The sequence below is a fragment of the Dermacentor andersoni genome, chromosome 1 (assembly GCF_023375885.2).
Source record: "Dermacentor andersoni chromosome 1, qqDerAnde1_hic_scaffold, whole genome shotgun sequence".
Taxonomy (NCBI): Eukaryota; Metazoa; Arthropoda; class Arachnida; order Ixodida; family Ixodidae; genus Dermacentor; species Dermacentor andersoni.
Genome location: NC_092814.1, coordinates 29,409,784 through 29,422,863, shown reverse-complemented (window position 1 = coordinate 29,422,863; position 13,080 = coordinate 29,409,784). Strand labels below are relative to the sequence as shown.

Genomic DNA, 13,080 nt, shown 5'->3' with positions numbered 1-13,080 from the left:
GCAAGTTTAGATTTTTTTAAAGACATAATATTTATGCTGAAATATTTATGCTGAAATGAGTACTGTTATTTAAGCCGGCCAAAAAAAGTGATTCCGCTGTACAGATACTTTATTCAACATCAAGATATCAGTGCGTAGATACAAGAGAAATTGACGTCAGCCGCACGTATCGAGCGTTTTCGTATTTCGCGAAAGAGGCCAGACACCCATTACAAAAAACTGAGTTGAACTCGTCAAGATTTTTAAAGCGAAAGCTTCCCTAACCTCGTCGAGCCGAGTTTCGCCGTCGCCGCGAATTTGACCTTCACTTGACCGCAGCTGCGCCGTAGCCGTGGCAACGCATCACGTGGCTCGCCGCGCCGAGCTCCGGCGCCGGCTTGGCGCATGCGCTCTCCGCAGCTGGGTCGCCGCCTGACCACGTGACTGACTAGGAGAGCCGCGCTCGCCTAGTCAGCGCGAGCTTGGCCATGGATGAGAGCGAGGCCGGGCCGTCTTCTCTGGGCGTTGCGCGGGAGCGGGAGGCTTTGAGTCGCCGTCGCCAAGCGGCGTCTGACCACCCCGCGGATATCGCTCCGCGAGCTGCTTCACTGGAGAGGGTCCAGAATGCAACGGGCATCGCACCGTCGAGATCAATGTAGCGACCGCGTTCGTGCATAGTCCGTTTGTTCTTCGACGCTGCGCATGTTCGCGGCGCTTCTTTGCATGTCTAGCACTTGCGCTTTCACTGTGGCACAACAGGCGTCGCACCGTCGAACGATGCGTGTCTATACAAGCCTAATCACAGTCATGTCTAGCCACCGACCTAGGCACAGCCGTCGTACCCGACTTAACGATGATTGTATACCTAAGTATAATAATTACAGCTAAATCAAAGGTTAACCAAGTGAAACCAAGACTTAAACAGGCTAAACCGAGCTTTCGCTTTGCCTATTCAGGGTCAGCTGAGCTAAGCCACAGCCCATTTTATTTTTTCATTAAGAACAGAGGAAATTACGACGTGATTTTCTCTTTGTTCGACCAAACACTTTTCCTTGAGGGTGCTAATCGCGACACCGATTTTTTGGGTGTTGGTATGCCACTATTATGATGTTAACCACGCAATAAACCCAAAGCACCCTTAAGAATGTAAGAACTTTTACTCTGTGAATGTCCCCTCACGGTGTTTTTTTTTATTACACCGACTGACATAAGACGACAACTTTGAAGAAATTATTCGGCACGTGGCTAACTGTGAGGTTTCTTTCACAGGCAACGGGCAGTCGTATAGACACGTCCTCCTTTCACTCGCGAAATGCTGAACCGTCCGCGGGTCAGCCCACGAGTGAGTGCGGTCAACGTTTCTATTTGAAGCGCTCACCGTATAAGATGCCAGCTTACCAAGTTTGGAAAGCATAAGAGAAAACCTCTTCACAAGATAAAACACGCATGCCGGATAAAAAGAACCACTAATCGCGTTGCACATTTCTTTTTTTCGAGGCGATAAGCGCTTGTCAGTCGTCCACCTGTTTTTCTGTATTATTTTTTTTTTGGCATCAGCTCGATTTGAACGCAAACATGCATCAAAGCTAGGCACACAAATCCTAGATTTTGTCATGATGCATGAAATGAAGAAACCGCATGCGAACATTCCCATCGCCCAGACATAAAAAAAATGCACCTTCAATTTGGCAGCAGTAACACTCGCTACACAAGAAATATTCTCAGAAAGAAAAGAAAAGTGGGGCTACTCACAATTTAGTGCACTCCTTGACAATCGCGGACTGACCACTTCACAGCTCGCATCATTTCTCCCAGGCGGGATGTCAATTGGGTGGCAAGAACGAACAAACATTTTAGCCCCCAATTATATTCAAGAGAGCAAAACAATCAACTTCCCCGTGGGCGTCCCGCATCACGAAGCTCCTTAAGGACAACGCTGACGAACGGGGACACGTCGCGCGTATATAAGCGAAGGCTGACAGGAATGTTTCGAGACAGCGCAGTACTGAAGCGACAAAGCGATGCTTTCGGAAACAGATCACCAGCAGATAACACTAAGATACATCATCATCAGCAGGAAGCTGCAGCCTATTTTATGTCCACTGCAGGACGAAGGCCTCTCCCTGCGATTTCCAATTACCCCTGTCCTGCGCCAACCGATTCCAACTAACGCCCGCGAATTTCCTAATTTCATCGCCCCACCTAGTATTCAGCCGTCTTCGACTGCGCTTCCCTTCTCTTGGTACCCATTCTGTAACCCTAATGGACCAACGGTTATTTAGCCTGCGCATTATACGACCTGCCCAGCTCCATTTCTTTCTCTTAATGTCAATTAGAATATCGGCTACATACCCATTTGCTCTCTGATCCAAACCGCTCTCTTTCTGTCTATTCACGTTATGCCTAGCATTATTCGTTCCATCGCTTTTTGCGCGGTCCTTAACTTGGTTCTCAAGCTTCTTTGTCAAGTCTCCAAGTTTCTGCCCCATATGTCAGCGCCGGTAAAATGCACTGATTGTACACCTTCCTTTTCAATGATAATGGTAAGCTTCCAGTCTGGAGCTGACAATGTCTGCCTTATGCGATCCAACCCATTTTCATTATTTTATGAATTTCCTTCTCACGATCAGGGTTCGCTGTGATTAATTGACCTAGGTAAACGTATTCCTTCGCAGACTCTAGAGGCTGACTGGCGATCCTGAACTCTTGTTCCTTCGCCCGGCTATTCATCATTACCTTTGTATTCAGCATATTAATTTTCAACCCCACTCTTGTACTCTCTCTGTAAAGGTCCTCAATCATTTGTTGTAACTCGTCCCCAGTGCTACTGAACAGGACAATATCATCTGCAAACCGAAGGTTGCTAAGGTATTCGCCGTTGAGCATTACTCCTAAGCCTTCCCAGTTTAATGGCTTGAATACTTCTTCCAAGCACGCGGTGAATAGCATTGGAGAGATAGAGTCTCCTTGTCTGACCCCTTTCTCTATAGGTATCTTTTTGCTTTTCTTGAGTAGAATTAGGGTAGCTGCGGAATCTCTAGATATTTTCCACCACGTCTCATTTAGCAGGTTGCAGGTTTAGGTCACGCATGGCACGTATAGAACTAAATCCGGTCACAGTTTGATGCATGCCCATTATTTAGAGATCAAGTGCTAGCCTGTGCTTCCACACCGATTCTTTTAGCGAACGCTTTCAAATTAAAAAAAAAAAAAAAAGTTGCATGTGGCAGTTAATACAATCTATCCATGAACTGGTCGAAGAGGCGGACATTACTTGCACAAAACATGCAAATGCATAGTCGACTAATTAAAAGAAATTCACTAAGTAGGTTTTAAACTAATCATTACGGCACATATTGCACTTAACAAATTCTAGCCAGAGAGTTCGCGAGCCGGATTCACTTGGAACGAATTCTCAGGATGGCAGCAGTTTCGAGATATTCCGTGCGGAGAAATGCATTCGTGTTCCAGTTATTTTTGTGCTTCAGTGCGTAAAACAACGTTTTGTCAAAGGAAGCTTTAGCTCGGGCCCAACTCCGATGCCGCCTATTTAGATACATGTAAAACGCAGGAACGCTTTTCTGAGGTCACCACTGGGCCGATATTAATGAATTTTGTTTGAAGAGATAATGTTACATTCTAGTAACTGTTAGAATCTGAATTTTCATTTAGGGTCCAAAATTTTAAGAGATCTTTCAGAAATTGATAAGTTTGAAAAAAAAAAATGTAAGCACGAAGTTTACAAATTCGTAGCTCTGCACTAAGAATAGATATCGCAGTTCTGTAAACGGCATCCTTTAGATCATTCAAAGCGGACAAATTTGATTTATCAATTTACATGTTACCTGAACTTGTTACATTGTTCGCAAATGTATTGTAAAAGTCCTACTCACATATTAGTGGTCTATTTGAGAGCCATATATCATGCATCAATTTTCCCCGCTTTAGATGTACTATTAGATACAATTTCCAGAATTATAATACCGTTTTTCATTGCTGAGTATAGTACCGTTTTCTCAAAATTTGAGATTTTTGTCAATTTTTAGTAAAAAATTGACAACCTAAATAAAAATTCGAAACGAACAGTCACTGCATTTTAACTTTTTCTTTTAAATGCAACAAACCTCATCAAATTTGGTGCACTGGTTGCCGGAGAAAACGATTTCTCCTTTCCTCTGTATTTAGATAGGAGCCCCCGAGCTAAGCTTCCTCTTAAGAAAGTAAGTGGAAGGACAGCGTATATTTACGTCGAGCTTGACGTCGCATATCTCGGAAAATCGTATCATCCGCACAATTACTTTGAAGTGGATGTGCCCTGCAGTCTCACCCGCTAGAACTTGTAGGTTGCAATTTGTGCCATAAGGTAATTAGTGATTTTTTGGTAATTAGTTTATTATGCATTTCAATCTTTTGTGCAAGTAACGACCGCCTCTTCGAGTAGACCAGCTCATGGATTAGAATTGTGCAGTCTGCTACAGGCAAGTGTGAACATCTTTTGAAAGTGTTCGTTGAAACACCCTGTATATCTGACAAAATTACCAAACTCATATTTAGTCTAGCGCCTATATACACAAATGGTGCTCAGCGGCGCAGCACGTGCTCTTGCATAGATTCTATTTCCGGGCAGGACCGCACAGAAGAGGAACGCAAGAACGTCTACGTAATTGAGATATCAACGCACGCTAGAAGGCGTGAAAAATCATTCACCCGAACAGAAAAACAATGTTTTCTTCATCACTTCGCTGTCTTGACTATTCCTGTCAGTCTTCGCCCAAACTATCGAGTGCGGTATGCCAAAATTGCTCCGCACGTCAGCCTTTCCTACCTCAGATTAAGGCACTCGCAGAACGAGTTATGTTGATTAGGCGCCACGAGCCACGTAAATCGTTAAAATCTGCAGCCTGCACGCCCAAATGAATGGCAACTCCGTTTGTGTGCGCGAACGCTTCGCTGAATTTCAGGCCAATTCAGGAGAGAAGCCCAAAATACGCTGGGCTCACTAAAAGACCAAGTGTGAAAGCCTTAAGAGCATGGCTCTTAAGAGACTGGTCATGTCGCTTATAGCTTATACAACTCGTATACCCACATTTTAAAAGGAAAAGCAGCTTAGACACATTAGTGAGACTGGCGTAACACTCGGGGAGGTATTCTGTGAGAGGCCACTTGGACATGTCAATTTCGTCTGCTGTTGAAGTTCTGATTGGCTGGGCTGGGCTGCGCGTCCGCAGCAACCAGGCGCCACAGTCGACCAGCAATTCAGCAGTAGACGAAATGGATATATCCCCTGTAGGTGGACTCTTACAGAATAACTCCTTAGGTTTGTGCGGGAGTCTAGCTTAGTCATCCACATGGTTTCGAGACGGAACAGGCATCGCAAGCCAACTATCCTCCCAACGCTTACTAGTCTACCACGCGAATGGACCTCGACGGCATTCGCTGCTTTTCCTCACAGCACCTGCGTACCAACCGACCGCCCTAGATATTTGTACGGCATCCCAAACACCAGATAAAGTCACGTACAATCTGTGCTCACACTGTCGATTTTCGAAAAAGTAACACATAAGCAGGGCGAACTTGCAAATTAAGGAAACAGGTAGCCAGTTCCAAAGATATAATTAGCCGAGTGTGATCCGAAAGACGCTTGCCAGAACCCGCGTTGAACATGACGCCAATCAGCAACGCTCTCCGAAATAAATGTGCTCGCCGTTCCCGTGTCGCGCAGCGAGTCAAACGCTCCAAGCTCGGCCTCATTCGGATGTACGTAACGGTCTGAGCGCCGCAAAAAACAAAACCGCACTCTGCGCTTGCCCCAGGTCGCGCCATGTTGGCCCAAAGCACACCGCGGTTGTTCGATCATTACCGCCAACGGCGGCGTTAGCTTTGTGCGTGAATTATAAGCCGCGGCACGGCTTGGCGCGTAGCAGAAGTTACCAGAAGGGCTACACTGACAGCTCCACCAGCCTGCAGTGCTTAACGTCAGATTCCTCCGATCGCTGCATTGAGACGTCGTTGGCTGCGGTTGAATACAGGCAGTATAATTAAAAATCAAACTCTCGAGTATTACGTGCCAGAACGACGGTAGGATTATGAGTCACGCTGCAGTGGGGGAGGGGGCTACGGATTATTTTTCAATCCCTGTGGTTGTTTAACGCGCAACTAAATTTATGTACAGGAACGTTTTTGCATTTCGCTCGCATCGAAATGCGGCCGCCGCGGCCGTGATCAAACCCGCGACCTCGAGCTTAGACGCGAAACCACATCGCGACGACTGCAGACAGCGGCCGTGTATTGTGTCCCGTGCTTGCAGTTTGCCCGGGACCTTTAATTTGGCGCTCACGAACTGTCCTCACATGGAAGGCAATTACAAAAATGTCTGGACGTTGTGTGCTTCATCTGAGCGCCGGCAGCCAAAGTATGCGCAGCGTCTTATCCCACGTCAGCGGGGCGCTGCAGGAAGATGGCGCCGCAGTATGTCCTCAATATTCACTAAAAAGCGGGCAACGCATGTTAACTTCTCCATTTGAAAAGTACCAATAGGAGATTGTTTCGTGTACAAAACTTTTACTACTGGTCAGCCCAGTATAACCAGCGCTTTTCGTCTAGAGAGAGATCAAGATTAGGTGAATCATACGTAAAAAAGCTGTCGTCCGGCGGGCTTCTAGGTCCGGTGAAAACGTGACATGCTTTTTTTCGGTTTATTTTTCGGTCTGTTTAAAAAACGGTGGGCTTTTGTTCGAAAAACTCTTTCTGTCAGAAAGAGTTGTTCACTTCTGACCATGCAAGTAGTTTTTGTCCTGGATTTCAACAACGTGCCCAATATGCACAGAGGCATTTAAATAAGGTCGTACTGCAAAGCCTTCGTCGCACGTGCACGCGCCACAGTGCACGCGACGAATGTTCTTGTCATGCGATTGTCTTCTGTGTCAATTACGGAGCCGCAAAGTTCTACAAGGTGAGAAGGAGCCATACGGTTCGGGACATACAATGCCAATCACGAATTACACAGACGGGTCCGCAGGCGCCTAAACACGACGCTAAGTATTTGCTTCCGACGAGAACAAAATACTCTCCCACACGCGAAGGCAGTTACGCGCGCCTTGCTGAAAGTGCCTGAACAATTCATCGAAGAAATTCTAAACGACGCCAGTCCACGTCACACAGTTTAAGGTCGGCTAACCTATCCGCATGGCATGCAAGTAAACGGCGGCAGTACAGCACATGTTGTCAAGACTTATATTTAGCTCGTTATTCCGAATAATCATTGCAGCGATAGGAAATGCTTCTTTTCGCGCGGCAATTTGCAAGAGAAACTTAAGCTACGGCGGAAACCACCCCTAATCCCGTTCAGCAATACCTGAAAGCTGCCTTTCTCGCTTTTCAATCCGGCGTTTGTTTAGTGCAAATTGGTTCGAAAAAAGAAAATATATACTTTTTGCACTGAAAATTCGGCCACCCATTATATGGTCCCGATGAAAGACAACTCTTACCATGCCGCTGCTATTTTTTTGCTTGTGGTGCGCGTCCAGTCGGCTGTGCGTATACACAGTGGCCGACGTTTTCCGAACACTGTCGTTTGGCGCGACGGGACCATCCGGTCTCGTGACGTTCGCGACGCACCAGCATGAAAGCGCGCCGAGTTCGCTTATCCGCACAGACTCCGCCCGCGACAATCGCGATGTTATCAACATGCGCATCGATACTGCGCTTGCCAGCTGGTGAGAATGACTCACAAAACTTGCCACTAAGCCAACCGAAAATGTTATATGCTTTTCTATTGAACCTGTTCTTCTTTCCCTTCGTCCTCGTCTGTTTTGCGCTGTTAATTTCCGAAACAGGAACCTGGAAGGATATAAAAAGCGGTACATCGGCTTCTACGATGTTTGACTAATTGTATACATAAAACGGTGCCGCAAGCAGCACTGCGCGCGTGAACTCAGAGCACGCGCAGTGATAGCGTTGTTTCAACAGCGGTCCGCGATATGATGGCTGCGCACAGAAGGGTTTACATGCAGTTGAAAAAAAAAACGCATATATGAAGGGAGGGTTATACAGTCTGCCACAATGAAGAGCGCGACCACTCAAATTATCAAGAAGCGCGCGTCCCTGCACAATGGAAAGCAATTACAGAGGAGTGTGCACATTACATCATTTGCAGTCTATGAATCATATGTTCCGTGAAAGGAATGACGTTCAGACACTGTTTCGCGTTAGTGCGGACGAAACAATGTATCACACATTTATCGCTTATGAAATGGTGATTAGAATACACTCTCGACCACTGCAAACGCATGAATTCAGACGGTTTCGGAATGTAAGCTAAGAAGGAGAACGAGGATAAAAAAACAAGATAAACGTTTACTTATGTATTTCCTGGAGGACGCGAGTTGTTTACCGTCTTCCTCTTTCACACACACAAGCCTGGATGGTGTCAGTTATGATCTGCGAGTCAGTTCTCATCACTGATTAGCGGCGAGGCTGAGAGCTGTTAGCACTGCTCCCTGTTCAAAACTTCACAGACATCGCATGCGTGTATCGCGCGTCCGCTCGCGCCGCACCTTGGTAAACACGTCAGCCAGCAGTGAGCGGAAGCGATATGCACATGGTGGCGGCTGAGCTGATCAAGATACGGCTGCAAAAACAGCGAAAAAAGCACCAGCAGCAGGTCACTGGCGAACAATTCGCGCAGCCACACTGGTCGGAGTCTTTCCCTACACGTATATTGATCCCACCAAGTGATTTCCCGCGTCCTTGTCAGCTAATGTGGCCTCCGGGATTCGCGAAGACGCTCCGCGAGAACTGCCAGTAATTTGGAAAGTATTATTTTCCAGTGAAATATTACGCTAAGGAATTAAGTAGGTCGATATGCCTTATGCATAGTCTATTCCGGCATTTCGGAAAGCACAGAAAAATTCAAATTTTCTCTTGTTACAAAACAGTTCACAGTTGGTTCACGTTACCAAAAGGAGACGGCATATGCATTCTCGCCCAACAAGCACCAAAGAAGCATAGTTTTATGGCTTTCATTGGAGATCGCAGCGAGAAGCCTTCGTCCTGCAGTGGACATAGAATGGGATGATGATGATGATGATGATGATTATTATGATGATGATGACGACGACGATGATGACGACGACGATGATGACGACGACGATGATGATATTTCTATGCTAAAAGACCTCATAGGACCAAATCGTACGATCAAGGTAAAAGCATGCGCACCAGCGGAAGAATAACAGCACAGGCAATGGGCCAGATCACCGATGTTCCCATGGGAGAAACAAAGATGTTGGTCTTTTATTGCTTATACACCACAACTGATTAAATCCCGAGAAGGTGAGGCTGATACATAAGTCACAATCTGTAAGTAAAGAAAATATTATACTTATTTATTGACTTACAGGCCGTGCCTGGTCATGCACTCGCGGGACTTGGCTAAGCTTAGTAATGAACACCCGGGCCCGGGGCGGGCCTAGGCTTGGAACCACGGGCCCTGGCCGTACCCGGGCTGGGCTCGGACTTCATAAAGCGGACCCAGACCGAAAAATTAGGCCCATGCAGTGCTCTAATTGGAACATCAACATTGAAAAATCAATGGACACGAGAATACGAAGACGAATAAAAAAGCAGCAGCACCGCAACAAACCATGCAGACAATCTCGAGACTATCATCAGAGCAGAAAGACTGAGGAAGTATCCAGGAAAGTTGACTTACGCAAGTTGCGTCAGTAACTGACCACCACAGCAGCGATTGTCTTGTTACCACAGCGATTGTCTCGCTACCACGCAGGTCGCTATATGTCCTGAGTGGCAGGCGCCCGAAGGCCGGCCAAGAGGAAACGCTCTTATGCAAGAGAAATTTGGTGACTAAAGCCAGCCGCCGACAGCTGTGGAATGGCCGTTACTTTATTGTGTTAAGCTGTACGAATCGCAGTCTTTGATACGCTGTTTAATTGCTGTTATAGTGCAATTAGCATTCTTAGGGTACTTAACGCAATTTCCGGGGACTGTGTGTGTGTGTGTGTGTGTGTGTGTGTGTGTGTGTGTGTGTGTGTGTGTGTGTGTGTGTGTGTGTGTGTGTGTGTGTGTGTGTGTGTGTGTGTGTGTGTGTGCGTGTGCGCGTGTGCGCGTGTGTGTGTGCGTGCGTGTGCGCGTGTGCGCGCGCGCGCGCGTGTGTGTGTGTGTGTGTGTGTGTGTGTGTGTGTGTGTGTGTGTGTGTGTGTGTGTGTGTGTGTGTGTGTGTGTGTGTGTGTGCGTGTGTGTGTGTGTGTTTAACCGCTTTTCTGCTTAACTGAGTCACTGCAGTACAAGGCCGAATGGTTAAAGCATCGGGCTGCAGTGCTGAGGAAACAGGCTTCGAAACCAACCGGTGGATCAACTTTGTCAGTGGGTATGTGGCATGTGTGCCTACGTGCCGCTCTTCAGCGGACTGGGTATGTGGCATTGGGTATCTACCGCTCCTCAACGAATCTCTTCGATGCCCACCGCATGTGCCACTCAGTATGCGCCGCTCTTCAATGACCCTCTTCAACACCAACTCGGGTCACTGGGTGTGTGCCGCTCTCTTCAATAAACTTCTTTGTCGTCAACTTGGGTAACCATGTGCCACTTGCTTTGTGGCGCTCTTCCATGGCAAAACAATTTCCATGGCCTTAACAATTTCAGCGCTATTTGGACGGAATCGAACGCGCGCCATGTATAGATTCAAACTTGTCTCAATGTTCATTCGCACCAGCGCCACGCGCCGCCGCCGAATGACGCAGCGTGTTCAGCGGGATGCGCGAGAGAGGAACACGGCTGCATACACACCTCACACATAACGCGTCTATGCGGCGGCAATACGGTGAGCCGATACATTGCTTCAATGCTAATAGCATTAACGTCCACATTCACTGTGGGAGAGGTTCTGCCGGAAGCTTTTTTTTTTCGTGCTTTATGCACCGGTACACATAAATACAGTACTAGTTCGATAATTTGATAAATTACAGGGAAAAAAGGAGTTCTGTGGTTTTTCTCTGCACGCATGTAAAACGCCACGCTTCATTACTGCTCATTACTGCTCATGACACTAGTTCCCGAGATATTTCCCAAAGTGTGGGACGAAATACATGGGCGTTCCAGGTAGTTTTGTAGTTCAATGCATAAAAAGAAAACGCTTTATTAAAAAAAGTACGTGAAACAACAAGACATTTTTACTGCGAGTTTGTTGGCGCATATCTCCAAACTGGCGTCATTTTGGAAATTCATTCCAAGTGGATACGCCTGACAAACTCACCAGCTACAATTCGTAAATTGCAATATATGCCGCGAAGTAGTTCGATCGGAATTAGTGAATTTTTTTAAACAGTTGAACATGTGTTTCTATTTCTCGTACAAGTAATATTCACCTCTCTGAATAATCCAACTCAAGGACTAAAATTAAGTTATCTGTGACAGGCGATATTTTAAATTTCGCAAAACTTAAAAAGTGATCACCCCATATTATTCGAGTCCTGCAACACTGGCTGCATATAAGGAAAGTTCCTGTGTTTTCCGCGGAGCAGGAAGGAAAAGGTTGTAGGAGAAAAACATGAGCTTATGTACACTGCTCAAAAGATCAATCGGGAAGCACCCGGCCCGAGACAGCTTTCATCATGGCCACGTAAACCCGTCTTAGAAACATGGCGATTTCGCGGTATCGACAAACGTCTGCTCTCTGGTGGGCTTAATGCCGGACTTCGTTATTTCGTCACCTCGCCAGGCACTGCTATAGCTTACACAGCCGCTAGATTGTTTGATGCCGTTTTAGTCCTAAATAATGTTAAAGAAATGGGTGGCAGGCGCACAAAATTTGCAGGTTTCAGGATGAGAGAACAGTTCCCTCCAAGATATTTCCGAGGGACATCGGTATTTCGCCAGGGTCCGTACAGAGAATGAAGTGAGTTATTGAGCTTCTGGGAGGCACAGGTCCTTGAAGAAGCCGACGAGGATAGAGACAGAGTATTCCACATGAAAGAGCGCGACAAGCAATTCACAAAAAGCAATTAGTAAGAGAGAGAAAGAGAGAGAGAGAGAGATGATGAGCGAGGAGAGCCGACAGAAAAGTGCTGCATGAACGGGACGCACTTGGCTCTGGCGTGGTACCGCGAGAAGGAATGAGCGATAATTGGTCAGTCTTGGCGGGTCTCGGATGCGTCGGGGATGGCTCCCGCTGTCGAGAGCGGCAGTGATTTGCGCAGGCCCGCAGCGACCCGGACACGTGGGACCATCCGCTTGATGATCTTGTCCGCAATGTGGGCAGCCGTGTTCAGCGGGGTAGCTAAGGCGTTGGCCCTGGTCTGGCATCTGATGACACCAGCATGAGACCAACACATAGGCGCAAAGGCCAAGTTGGAGGCAGCTATTGCAGAACTGGGCAGGAGCCACGGAGGTCGGAAGTGCAGCGAAGGCCTTGGTATTTGACGTACTTGGTATGCATGCGAGAGCCGGCGAATGTCAAGAGATCGCAGCGCGTGTAGCACCCATCATGCGACGGGTCGCAAGTATATCGAAATCGGGACCAAAAGCTGGCCCCGATTCGGGGAAAAGGGGCGTGTGGTTAGACATTGCGAATAACACCACGACGGGTGTTGCCGGAAGTGGCTTCATAGATGCGGGCAGGGCATAGAACTACGCTAGTTGGCGCCGGCGGGTTGTACTGCCGTCCACGTCAGTCAGTCGTGTGTGCGGGCGCCATCAGAAAAAGAGAGGTCGGAGCAACGACGAGGTGGTTGCGCGAAAACAGAGTTAAGACCTGCGCTATAGAACTGTATAGGTGCGGTTGAGGCTATATTATTGAGCAGGAATCATTGGCGATGTCGATACAATGTTCACAGGTCACGAAGGGTGCAGAAAGAATCCCAGAGTACAGGCGCCCAATAAATGGAGCTAATAGAAGAAGCGAAGTGGAGCCACGCAGAGGCACGTCTTCTTTCAGGTAGACGCTGCAGCCGGAGAAAGAGCGTGGTGCGCTAAATGATAAATTGTTCAGCGCGCAAGTATTAAGAAGTGGGCAGACAGTTCATTTTCGCTTTGCTGCAACCTTGTCCTTGATATCACTCGGCCCACACCTCCATGGTTTCGTTT

General features: G+C 47.2%; 1 protein-coding gene across 4 annotated transcripts in view; it reads right to left on the bottom strand.

Moving 5' to 3' along the window:
* Nucleotides 1–13,080, bottom strand: part of RhoBTB (Rho-related BTB domain containing) — a 319,208-nt gene that overhangs the window by 202,677 nt on the left and 103,451 nt on the right. The window contains exon 1 of one of the 4 annotated variants that reach the window (XM_055061279.2): nt 7,467–7,535. The exons of 2 other annotated variants lie outside the window; for them this stretch is intronic. The gene's annotated coding sequence lies outside the window, so the exon portion shown is untranslated. Of the gene's footprint in view, nt 1–1,731; nt 1,900–7,466; nt 7,536–13,080 lie in introns of those variants that run through there. One more of the 4 variants, XM_050193355.3, reaches the window with a different exon arrangement.